Source organism: Xyrauchen texanus, chromosome 29 (genome assembly GCF_025860055.1).
Source record: "Xyrauchen texanus isolate HMW12.3.18 chromosome 29, RBS_HiC_50CHRs, whole genome shotgun sequence".
Lineage (NCBI taxonomy): Eukaryota > Metazoa > Chordata > Actinopteri > Cypriniformes > Catostomidae > Xyrauchen > Xyrauchen texanus.
This window is the reverse complement of record NC_068304.1, coordinates 12,241,934-12,255,042: the sequence shown is the minus strand read 5'-3', so window position 1 is coordinate 12,255,042 and position 13,109 is coordinate 12,241,934. Positions and strand designations below refer to the sequence as shown.

Sequence of the window (13,109 nt, the reverse complement as noted above, 5' to 3'; positions counted from 1 at the left end):
GTGCAGCACAGGTGGATAAGACCTGAGTCCCACTGTGTCTGTCAGTCACAGTTTAATAATGTCTTTAAAATGGAATTAAATCATCTCTGTGCAGAGAAAGCAGAGCTATGGCAGTGTAGCCCTTTTAAATCAAGGACTTTGCTTCACTCACTTCAACGAATGTTTGCAGTGTGCATACACACATTCAGTACATCCACTGCCATTTTATGGGCAGTTCTGTATTTCTAGGGTCTGACTAGGAAGCACTACTCACACATAGGACTGCACAGATCACAACTGAGACTGCAAAGGACCCTCATTAGCAGGGTTTCCATCCACATATTCTTATGTGTTTTTTGGGATATTACATAAAAACTGTTGGATTTAAACTCCAAAATGTGAGTAAAAACTCAAAAATGCACATACAAATATATACGCTTTTACACATTACGCATTTTTTATTTGATAAGAAGAAATGCACATACTGTAAACTATGATCGAAACGTTGTCAATCCCAGATATGAGACTAAGTTCTTTACAGTGTTTTGTCTGCATGCTCTAAACCGAGACTATATTATATTAATAAAAGAGTCACAGTGGCAACAATTTATCAGGAGGTGATGATTTTGTTCTTTTGAACACATCGGATGGAAACACATCTTTGCAATACTATGGTTTTTTGCTTCAATTCAATTTGAAACTCGGATGGAAACATAAATCTTTGATGATGGACTAAAGTCCTTTCCTTCCATCTACCTTTCAGACTCAAACCATGTTCCAAACCCTATTACTGTAAGTTACTTATAGGTCTTTTAAAGCATAATGTAAGGACGCATCAAATGTATCCTTCATGCATTAGGCATTTTCAGAATGCATTGTGACAGACGATTTAAGTGAAAGGTTTCTAATATATGATAACACTTTACAGTTAACATTCATTAACATAAACAATGAACAATACTTTTACAGTTTTTAATTTCAGTTAATTTTAACATATACTAATACATTTTTAAAATCAAAAGTTGTATTTGGTAATATAAGATAATGTACTATGAACTAACATGAAGTACCAAATGAACAATTGTATTTGTATTAACTATGAACTACCAATGAACAATTGAATTTGTAAGAACTAACATTATCAAAGATCAATAAATGTTGTAAAAAAAATATATTGGTCATTGTTTTTTCAGGATGCCTAATGCATTAACTAATGTTAAATAATGGAACCTTACTGTATACTGTACTAACGAAATCAAAGAAAGAACAGGTGGGACACAATTTTGGCCAAAATGAAGATGTCTTTTATTTTGTGTGGTGGTTCGAAACAGATTGTCAGGGCAATGTATCAGAAAAACTTAGTACCGGCTGTTAAAAATCTCGTTACTGCCACTCGCCCATGTAATCATTGGGTGTAAACCGGTGCTCCACTTACTTTGATGGCAAATCTTTTCTTAGTTTATTTCATTACACAGTTGAGATCAGTCAACAAGAACAAACGGTGCAGTTTTCGCCCATTTCAGCATCTTTTTTTACAGTAGTAGTTGAAGTCGATATGTTTTATTATATATATATATAAAATTAAGTAACAGAGGGTAAGTGGTGCATATGGTCCCACATATAGCTTGTTAGAGTTAGCATTAGTACCATGAATCCAGAATGCAAATAGGACAAATTATACATATAGTATGTTACTTTTAAATCATCGTCCAGTGGTTAAAACAGCTTAGTTTACTGATGTCAATGGATTCCTTTCATAGAATTTAGGCATTTGTAGCCACTTACAGTATTGTGTTATTAGCAACATGCTAAGTTTGTTGTGTGCTTTGCACAAGGAGCACTATTTGGGTAATGTGCCTATGTAGAGACCATTCCAAATCAGTCATTTGTGAGGTTCCTTGATGGTTATGTGAGACCAATAGAAGAAAATAATTTCAATCCTCCCTCACTTTGAGGACAAACACACAGATCTGTTGGATGCCAGCTTAGCATCAACAACACCACTGAACTACTAACCAACTGTCTGATCATTCTTGCCTCAAACTAACTACAGAAAATCTCTAGGCATGGGAGATCTTCAAAGGTCTGAAAAGCGGAATTGCACAGACCTAGGTTTGAAATGTCTCGTTCCATCTTTAAGCCACCGGAGGAGAACTGACAGACATTGAGAACTTTTCTCCAGTGGCTTTGCGGCAAGGGATTATGGGATATCTCTCATAAAGACTCGGTGTGTGAGTCTGTCCTTGCATCTGATATTATGTGCATTAGGGGGCCTAATCTTCAACAACACTGCTCTCTCCCACCCTCACCCAATCCCTCTCTTTCCACTTAAAATCTCCTCACATGCTATAGTTGTCCCTTTGAGGCCTAAAACCTGGCTAATCTTTCTCTCTTCCCAGCCAGGAAACCAAATCAGCTTCTAACTCTCAGTGTCTTATAGGCCTCAAAAACTCAATCTCAAAGTTTGTGAGTAAGCATGAGAGAGAGATAAAGATAGAGACAGAGAGAGATATGTAGATAACAATGAGATAGAGAGAACTGCCAACCATAAGTCAACCAGCACTTTAAAAAGAGTTACACTTCAGTTGGGTGTTACTGAAGGCACTAGGTATAGAGAAAATGCTTTAAGACGTATGAATCCTTACATCCCCCCAAGATATCTGGAAATCAATTGGTGGCCATCCAGCCACTTTCATTGTGATTTTATTATCAACTCTCATTTCACAAAATAATGTTGATTTATCAACAGAAGCAAGCATTTCATTTACAGTATAATGAAAAATGCGTATCCATTAAAAACACAGGAACAGAACAAGATACATTCACCCTCGGCTTTTAACACCCATTCTACACTGGAAGTGAACTAAGTTGCTGAATATGCATTGATTTGTAAATGCTCCTGCAGACATTATCATGCTCATGGTCATTATCATGGGCTGTATGTACATTATCATGGGCTGTACACTGCAGAAGTGCAGTGCTACACGTTGCAGTTTAGTGCTAATTCTAAGTGTAATTTTATGCCAGCGCAAAGCGCAAGTGGGTGTGTGTGGGAGTGTTTGTGCTTTCTGTGGGTGTTTGTGCACAAACTGTGGGTGTATTGTGTGTTAATGCAAGTGGTGCAAAGCATAATTAGCTATTTTTCTGAGAAATACGTAATTGCGCTAAGCATGTTTTCAGCACAAAGTCTTAATTCAGTTCCTACATATGCAGTTTGGAGATTCCACCAGTAAGTGGAAATAAAGTTCATGTTCAAACTCTGAAAATATAGCGGAAAATAAAATTATTTCTCTAGCAATCACAGTTGTTGCCATTTTATGAACCAACATTTTTTTTATTTATAAAAAACAATGTATAGGTCATGGTTTATTTTTCACTTATTATTATTATGTTTTTATTTACAATTGTATTTTTTATCTAATTTGTATTAGTAATTTTCCACCAACAAAAGTTGCCGGTGGAAGAAGTTTCATGTGATTTGTTTTCCTCTTTGTAATTTTAATTTTATCTTCGTTTCATTTGAAGAAAATTTGAATTTAGAACATTTTTGGTTCCATTGTTTCAAGTTTTAATAAATTAATAAAAATTTTCAAAATAAAAATTGACCGGAAGAAGTGAAGTGTGTACCGATATAATCCCTTTTAAACCTAGCCATGATTTATGTGTCAGTAGATTCTTCATAATCTAATGGAGCTTAAAAGTCCTGATGATAATCACATGTTCTATGCATATAAAAGGAGTGTGTCACTATAATAGAAATATGCTTGACATTCAACAAGGATGTAGTTGATGCACAAAAGAAATTAAGTAAATTTTCATTTAATACTGTCCATTACACCACAAACTTCTTATGAATGTGCTGTCTTTGTTTATATCATTGGTTCTTGAGGGAATGGGCTATATAATATGATGCAAATGTGCAATGACCGGAAAAGAACCTCAGAATTCATCCTCTGGGATCGACAGATGCACCGGCGCGTCCTGCTGGAATTTTCCGTCATTACAGCGGAAACAACTTAAAATATTCTGTAATTTTGGGGCATACAGATAAATGTAAGACATCATTAGAGACTATAAAGGGTCTATTTGTATGTGTGTATGCTCACAATAACATCAAAACCTTGTGCTTTTGTAAAATAAAGAAAATAAAAAGGGTGAGCTTTCAGCAGTTTCTGTGTGCGCGAGCATATTTCTGAAACACGTCTCAAAAATGAACTGAAACTCTGCAAATACTTATCACACAAACATGAAACATATTTCTAAAGAAAGCTTAAAATGTCTACTTTTAAATAAGACAATCAAATTTTAAAAAAAAATCTCCTGCAATGTAATCTGTATGGAACAAACTGATGTAGTTTCTACTGGCTCAGAAAATTATCCCTAATGTGATCACACCCACGGGCAGAGGGCGCTATTCATACGATAATGTGCTGAGACGATCAAGGCAAATGATAAATGCCCCCAACTGTGCCTTAAATCGTCTAGGTTACGGATGTAACCTCCGTTCCCTGATGGAGGGAACGAGACGTTGTGTCGGAGAAGCGACACTAGGGGTCTCTCTTGAGCGCCGAATATGCCTCTGATCCATTGAAAAAAGGCCAATGAGAAGCTGGCAGTCAGTATTTGCATACCCCGCCCCCGGACATACGGGTATAAAGGCGAGGCAAATACTAGAGTTCATTCAGGATTTCTCTGAGGAGCCGGAAATGGTTCTGGCCACTACAGCGGTTCGGCTCAGCGACGTGGCCGGGAAAGACACAACGTCTCGTTCCCTCCATCAGGGAACGGAGGTTACATCCATAACCTAGACGTTCCCGGTCTGTCGCTCTCTCCATGTTGTGTCGGAGAAGCGACACTAGGGGTCCAATTTAAATCCGCCATGCGCTGAGCCGTGTACGTGTTCTGCTGACACAGGAGCGGGCAGGTATTTGTTACGTGCCAAACGACCAGCCCCAGAAAGTCGTCGGGATCCTTTTGGTTACCCTAGGCAGGGGAACAAGGCGACGCTTGCCAACCTGGGAACGGGCCAAGCCTGGCTGGGCCTCTTTTCTCTCTATGTTTCTTGCATAGAGCAATAGACAGCCGGGGCACTTACACGCACTGAGGGAAGGGGGTCTTACCCAGTTTCCCCTATTTTCAGGGGGGGAAGACCCGCGGAGACCACCCCTGCCCAACTGGGGAGGTATGGTGGTGAATACGTCACATGTGTTCTTAGACGACACATGGAAGTGGCGCGGTGGCAGATCCAGCCTCAACGAGGGTGGAGTTGCTACACACGGCGACCGGGGGACAGCCGAAACTTACCCAAGGAAAACGCGGGTCTGCTCGTAAGGGGACCGTATCGCGGAAAATACACACAGGGGGAGTCCGCGTAGGAGGCCCTTACTCTGTGGAGCACCTATACCAGTACAGGGTAGCCATCAGGGTACCCGCAGTGGCTTGGGTCGGCAAGTTCCTCCGCCGAACTGTGGACACATGAGGGCTAGGGAGGAATCAACCAGGGATTCACATTGAGTGGAGTCTCCTGGGAAAAAAGACGCACTGTTTTACCTCAAGCGAGGGAAAGGGCGTATACGCAAGCGATTCACCCGGCCAGCCCATCAGTGTGTTACCGAGTTCTACTGGCTCGGACCTGAGAAAACACGGGATGAAAATGGCTCAACTCTGAGATTGTAGTATCTCGCAAAGGTGTTGGGTGTCGCCCAACCCGGTGCTCTAAAAATGTCTGCCAGGGAGATACCCTTAGCCAGTGCCCATGAGGACGCAACAATCCTTGTCGAGTGAGCTCGGACCTGCAAGGGTGGGGGCACGGCCTGGGTGTGATAAGCCAATGAAATGGCATCTACAACCCAGTGGGAGAGCCTCTGTTTGGAGACAGCGTTTCCTTTCCGCTGTCCCCCAAAGCATACAAACAGCTGCTCAGAGCATCTGAAGCTCTGTGTACGGTCCAGGTATGTACGCAAAGCACGTACCGGACACAGCAACGAAGGGGCTGGGTCTGCCTCCTCCCGGGCCAACGCTTGCAGGTTCACTACCTGGTCTCTGAAGGACGTGGTAGGAACCTTGGGCACATAGCCCGGTCGCAGTCTTAGGATCACATGAGTGTCTGCCGGACCGAACTCCAGGCAAGTGTCACTGACAGAGAACGCTTGCAGGTCCCCGACCCTCTTGATGGAAGCGAGCGCGATCAGCAGGGCCGTCTTAAGGGAGAGGGCCCTGAGTCCAACTGATTCTAGCGGCTCGAAGGGAGGTCTCTGGAGGCCCGCGAGGACTACCGAGAGGTCCCAGGAGGGGAACAGGCTTGGCCGGGAGGGATTTAACCTCCGGGCGCCTCTTAGGAACCCCTCCAGCCTCTCCTGCAGGAATAAGAGCACTGACCTAACTGCGCACCTCTGTGGGTCTTCGGCCCTGGAAAAACACCAATCTGCGAACAGGCGCCCTTCTGGGCGTAAAGCTGCCTGGTAGAAGGGGCTCTGGCTTGGTTGATCGTGTCTACGACGGTAGGTGGTAGACCGGCTAGATCTTCCGCGTCCCGTCCAGGGACCAGACGTGGAGTTTCCAGAGGTCTGGATGCGGATGCCAGAGCATGCCCTGCCCCTGAGAAAGAAGGTCCTTCCTCAGGGGAATTCGCCAGGGAGGGGCTGTCGCGAGGAGCACGAGGTCCGAGAACCAGGCCCGGTTGGGCCAGTAGGGAGCCACTAGTGTGACTTGTTCCTCGTCCTCCCTGACCTTACACAGCACCTGTGCAAGAAGGCTCACTGGGGGAAAAGCATACTTGCGTAGCCCCGCGGGCCAGCTGTGCGCCAGCGCATCTGTCCCAAGGGGAGCCTCTGTTCGGCCGTACCAGAGCGGGCAGTGGGAGGTCTCTCGGGAGGCAAGCAGGTCTACCTGGGCTCTGCCGAACCGTTCCCAAATCAGCTGGACCGACTGGGGGTGGAGCCTCCACTCTCCACTGGGTAAGCTCTGTCGTGACAGTGCGTCCGCTACCACATTGAGCTTGCCGGGGATGTGAGTGGCACGCAGCGACCGGAGTTGCTGCTGGCTCCAAAGGAGGAGACGACGGGCGAGTCGTGACATGTGGTGGGAGCGTACGGCGCCGTGGCGATTTATGTACGCTACCGCGGTGGTGCTGTATGACCTGATTAGGACGTGTTTGTCTCGAATTAACGAGAGAAACTGCCGCAGGGCAAAGAAGACAGTCAACAACTCTAGGCAATTGATATGCCAGCGCAGCGGGGCCCCTCTCCAACGGCCCGCGGCTGCGTGCCCTTTGCACACGGTGCCCCAACCCAATCTGGAGGCGTCGGTAGTGACCAGGACGCGTCGGGACACCTGCTGCAGGGGCACTCCTGCCCGTAGAAAGCAGAGGTCTGTCCAGGGTTGTAGTGTTTTTCGGCAGGCGTGGGTGATCGTCACACGGTGCGTGCCGTGGCACCATGCTCGTCTCGGGACTCGAGTCTAAAGCCAGTGCTGAATCGGTCTCATATGCATCAACCCCAGCAGCGTGGTCGCGGCGGAGGATGCTATATGCCCCAGGAGCCTCTGGAAGAGTTTTAAAGGGACCGTTGTGCCTGGCCTGAATTTGGCGAGGCATTTCAGCACCGACTGTGCACGCTCATTGGTGAGACGTGCGGACATTGAGACTGAGTCTAACTCCATGCCGAGAAAGGAGATGCTCTGGACCGGGGTGAGCTTGCTCTTTTCTCGGTTGACCTGAAGCCCCAAGCGGCTGAGGTGCCTGAGCACCTGGTCTCTGTGAGCGCATAGTAACTCTCGGGAGTGGGCCAATATGAGCCAGTCGTCGATGTAGTTGAGTATGCGGATGCCGGCTTCTCGGAGCGGGGCAAGAGCTGCCTCTGCGACTTTCGTGAAGACGCGAGGGGACAGAGACATGCCGAAGGGGAGGACTTTGTACTGGAACGCCTGGCTGTCGAACGCGAACCATAGAAAAGGTCGGTGTCGCGGCAAGATTGAGACATGGAAGTACGCGTCCTTCAGGTCTACCGCTGCAAACCAATCTAGGTGTTGGACGCTTGTCAAGATGCAGTTGTGCATGAGCATTTTGAACGGGAGTTTGAGCAGTGCTCGATTGAAAACTCGCAGGTCCAAGATTGGTCGTAAGCAGCCGCCTTTCTTGGGTACAATGAAGTAAGGGCTGTAGAAACCCTTCTTCATTTCGGTTGGAGGGACAGGCTCTATCGCGTCTTTGAGTAGAAGAGTAGCGATCTCCGCGCGCAGGAATTTGGCATGTTGGCCGTGCACTGCGGTAAAGCGGACGCCCGTGAAGGGGGGCGGGGGCCTGGCAAACTGAATTGCGTAACCGAGTCGGAAGGTCCGGGCCAGCCAGCGAGATGGGTTGGGAAGTGAAAGCCACGCATCCAATCTCCGTGCTAGGGGCACCAAGGGGACGGTTATTTTGACGTACCGGCGGGCTTCGAGCGGGTGGAGCAGGTATCGCCAGGATGCGGCCGCCCGAGGCTCTGATGCTGAGAAGAAACTCAAAGCACTTACCTTGCTCCGCACATCCGGCAGGGGGCGGGTTGGTGACTGAGGAGGAGGTCCTGTAGTGGCGTCCTCTGGACTCGTCAGAACCGGCTGGCCGGGGGACAGTCGTGGGGCTGGAGGCAGGCTTGAGGCCGCATCCAGCGTGCCGGGACTGTTGAGATCTGGGGGCAGAGTGCCGTGAGAACGGCATTTGCGGGCCAGATGACCCAGAGACAAAGGAAATAGCTCTTTTATTGAGAATTTGGGTACCGCTGCCCCGGTTAAGGTGAGCGGCAAAAGAAGAGAGTTTTTAAAGGAAAATTCTCCTCCCGGCCCTCCACCGGGGGACGGAGTGGTCTTACCACCTCCGGAGCTAACATCTTGGGCTCTGGGTCGTCCATCTCAGGAGCGCCTGGGAGCCTTCCGGGTCCTCGAGGGGGTCCGTGAGACGAGGGGCGTCTGCTTCCTGTGGGGTGCTCGACGCGTGGGCTGAGAGCTGGGCCCGGGTTGAGGCGGAGCAGCTTGTCGTTTCCTCACAGGGGGACGCCCTCGGCGAGCAGACAGGGCAGGGCCCGGGGCGGCAGGTTTGCGGCGGGGCAGGATATGTGATATCGCCTCCGTCTGTTTCTTCACCGCGGAGAACTGCTGGGTGAAGTCCTCAACGGTGTCGCCGAAGAGACCTAACTGGGAGACTGGGGCGTCGAGAAAGCGAAGCTTGTCGGTCTCACGCATCTCGACCAGGTTCAGCCATTGGTGTCGTTCCTGGACCACGAGGGTGGTCATCGCCTGCCCGAGTGACTGCGCCATGACCTTCGTGGCTCTGAGGGCGAGGTCGGTCGCTGAGCGCAGCACGTCGGGATCAGGGCTACCCACGTGCAGTTCTTTGAGCGCCTTGGCCTGGTGGACTTGCAGGAGGGCCATGGCATGCAGGGTGGAAGTGGCAGTTCCGGCGGCGCTGTAGGCCTTCGCTGTCAGCGAGGATGTTGTCCTACAGGCCTTGGAAGGGAGTACAGGGCGACCGCGCCAGGTGGTAGGGTTTCCGGGGCATAGATGGAGCGCAACAGCCCTATCCACCGGGGGGATCGCCGTGTACCCGTGGGCCTCTCCGCCGTCGAGGGTAGCGAGAGCGTATGAGCGTGTGGCTTTGTGATGTCATATGGTGAACGGTGCCCTCCACAGCGACGTCAGCTCATCGTGCACTTCCGGGAAAAACGGAGCCGGGGGGGCGCGGCTGTGAGCGGCGCCCGGACCCTAGGAACCAGTCGTCCAACCGCAATGGCTGTGGGGAGGATGGGGGGTGCCAGTCCAAACCCACGCTGGCGGCGGCCCGGGAAAGCATGTCAGACATCTGAGCGTCAGCCTCGGCTTGGGCGTGCTGGCCCGAAGGCGGCAGCCCAAGGGAGTCATCCGCATCAGACGCTGCGCTCTCCGATGCAGCGGCGAGCTCATCCACTTCTAGCTCTAGAGGATAGGCAAGCTGGCTGTGAGGCAAGCTGCTGTTACCTCGAGCACGGACGGGAGTCAACGAGCGTGCTGGGGGACGGGTGGTCCGAGGGGGGGTACCCGACGGAGCCGCGCCCGCTGCCATCCCCAAATCACTTCCATCACCACTCGCACCGTCCTCAATCCCGTGGGAAGAAGGAGCAATGCGAGGTGTGGCTGGAGTGGCTTGCTTCCGGTTGAAAGCGAGCCGCGACCGCAGCGTTGTCATGATCATGTTCTCGCAGTGAGAACATGAACCATCCACAAACGCAGCCTCGGTGTGATTGCTACCCAGACACACGAGACAGCGCCTGTGGCCGTCTGAAGCGGAGAGCACTCTACCGCATCCAGGAACTACACAGGGGCGGAAAGTCATCTTTAAAAAGACGCGTCCTGAAAAGGACGTTCAACGCCACTGTGTATTTTGCTCTTTTAGAGAAAATTACTCTTTTAAAGAAAATCACTCTTTTAAAACTCGTCTGAGTTTTTTATACTGCGCTGCCGAAGTGCCCAGGGGCAATATGCACTGCCGTGCAAGGAGAAGAATCGCCACTGTAATGCGCCCTCAATCCAACAGCATGCAGTAGTGTCAGAGGAATACAGGAAGGGGTGTGTTTCACTGCGAACAGCATGTACAACCATCGGCTCCGAAGAAAATTTCTGATTGAACTCTAGTATTTGCCTCGCCTTTATACCCGTATGCAAATACTGACTGCCAACTTCTCATTGGCCTTTTTTCAATGGATCAGAGGCATATTCGGCGCTCAAGAGAGACCCCTAGTGTCGCTTCTCCGACACAACGTGGAGAGAGCGACAGACGGGGAACATCTAGTTCATTCACTTTTCTGTGCATTTGGAAGACAGCATGATACACAGGTGAGAAAGCTCCTGCATAGTGACGAAGAGTTAACATTTTCCTCAGAAGAAGAGCGGGACTCTGATTAAATTGTATTTTGAAGAGTGACTTGATCTAGCCGAGGATACAATTTCGGATGAGTAAGTCATTTAGTTTTACTTACATATCAGTTGACATGCTATTTTATATAAACATGTACATATTTTACTTGTGGGACTGTTTCCAGACTTGCCAGCCAGGATTCAGAGTATTGAAATTTGAAATATGTCCTAATAAGCAAGTTTTAGTTACATTTAAATGTTGTTTCGGCTAAAGCAGGCATTTTATTTGTATGCTGTATGATATAAATATGATATGTAATATGGTATAAAAATAATATGAATGTTTAGATTATATTTTAACTAGTGTTTATGCTGCCTCATTATCATCAACAAAGCTTGTGCTTGCAAATATGTGTTCAGGTTAAAGGAGTAAAATGCACTTTAAAAATGCCCATATTAGAAAATCAGCATATATATTGATTTCTGAAGGATCATGTGACACTGAAGACTGCAGTAATGATGCTGAAAATTCAGCTTTCATCACAAATTGCATTTTAAAATATATTCAAATATAAAACGGTTCTTTTAAATTGTAAACAGAGTTCACAATATCACTGTTTTTACTGTATTTTGGATCAAATAAATCCAATGTTGTTGAGCAGAAGAGACTTCTTTTAAACGGTAGTGTAGGTCTAAAATTAAGTAAAGTCTTTATGTAAAGAATATGTATAGTCAGATTACTTCTTTTAACTTAAAACTTGATTTTGATCATTAAGTCTATTCACATTCATTTTCTTTCTGTCACATTCGTCATTGATATCCTCGGGGGGTTACATCAATATTTACATTAGTTCATGCCTCCACGCATATGACCTTTCTAACACTAAAAGTATCTTACAAAAGTAAAATTACTATATTGTTTTGTATGAATGAGTGATCAGGATGGTTTTCACATCATTTTGTAGCAAAAACTCTAGGCTACAAGATCCAGTTCTCAAAAGGCTTGTGGACAAATGTTTAGTATGTGTTATATGACCTTATTTCAATTACTAATTTTCTTTTGTTTTTTTTCAAAAACCACGCATAAACGTTATTTTCTCAAAAATACAAACATGTACACACATGTTGCTCACATATTATTGTAGCCCATTTTGTGCTGAATACAGTGTTATCATACATTAGTCATGTATTTTTAAGCAACTGAAAAAAGCACAAATGTCAAGGCATGTCAAAACTTCTCCAGGAGCCAGAGGGTTAAATTGCACATGACCCAGTCCATTAGCGTATTGCACGCGTGATTTTGCCAAACCCACTTGCGTTTACACTTAGTGCATACTTGCACGAAAATACCAAAACTTGGCCATACCCAATGGATTTGTGCTTATAAATTAAAACATAGCACTGCGATTAGAGCTAAAGCTCTTAAATAGGGCCCACTAACCATAATAGTCCCCCAAAACTACACTACAGTGTTGTTGATTAAAGGGAGCGATCTATTGTTGTCACATTGTGACTGAGAGGTTTTGATGTCAAAACTATGATTACCTAATGAACGACTATACTGCTACACTAAGGCTGGCCATTTATAACAAAATGTACATATACAAGTCATAAAAGTTCAGCCAAATAGCCTTTTTACATTCTGTAGGTCATGCAGAGAGGAGGTCAATAGCACAATGATGACTAAGACATTACAGCTTTATTTTCTGTTATAGCATAATTTCCTGTACAGCTGCTTTGAAATGACATCTATTGATAAAAGCGCAATACAAATAAAAATGACATGATTTGGGGTGGAAAATGGTAATGCAGAATCAAATTATGAAATTTTAATTGGTGCAAGAAGCTTTTATTACATTATAAGCGGGCTTGGGAAAAGTGGGAACAACAAAGCTATGAAAATAAAGCTACTCATATGAAAGGTTAAGAAGCTGCATTTTCTTGTAAAATCAGGTTATCAGTGATGTGTAGAGAGTAGGTCATTTGTGAAATATATGTTAAGGAGATAAGACGCATGACTGATGACTTACGGTTTGGTGCATGAGCACAGGCAGTTTATGATGAATCAATGATCATCTCCAATGTTCCGTCTAATTTTAGTTCTTGCTAAGAACATTTTCTTTTTATTTGGCAGACCTGTTCACAGTACCATCTTTTTGCCATGGAGTTCTTTAAAAAAAACTGTAAAATAAATAATCACATTTTAGTAGACCCCCAAATATAATTTTTACATAAACTTTTATATTAAACATTTAGTCTAAATGTGC

At 46.2% G+C, this 13,109-nt stretch overlaps 1 protein-coding gene across 5 annotated transcripts in view; it reads right to left on the bottom strand.

Moving 5' to 3' along the window:
- LOC127623252 (xylosyl- and glucuronyltransferase LARGE2s) overlaps positions 1-13,109 on the bottom strand; it is a 154,191-nt gene that overhangs the window by 33,308 nt on the left and 107,774 nt on the right. The window lies entirely within an intron of this gene.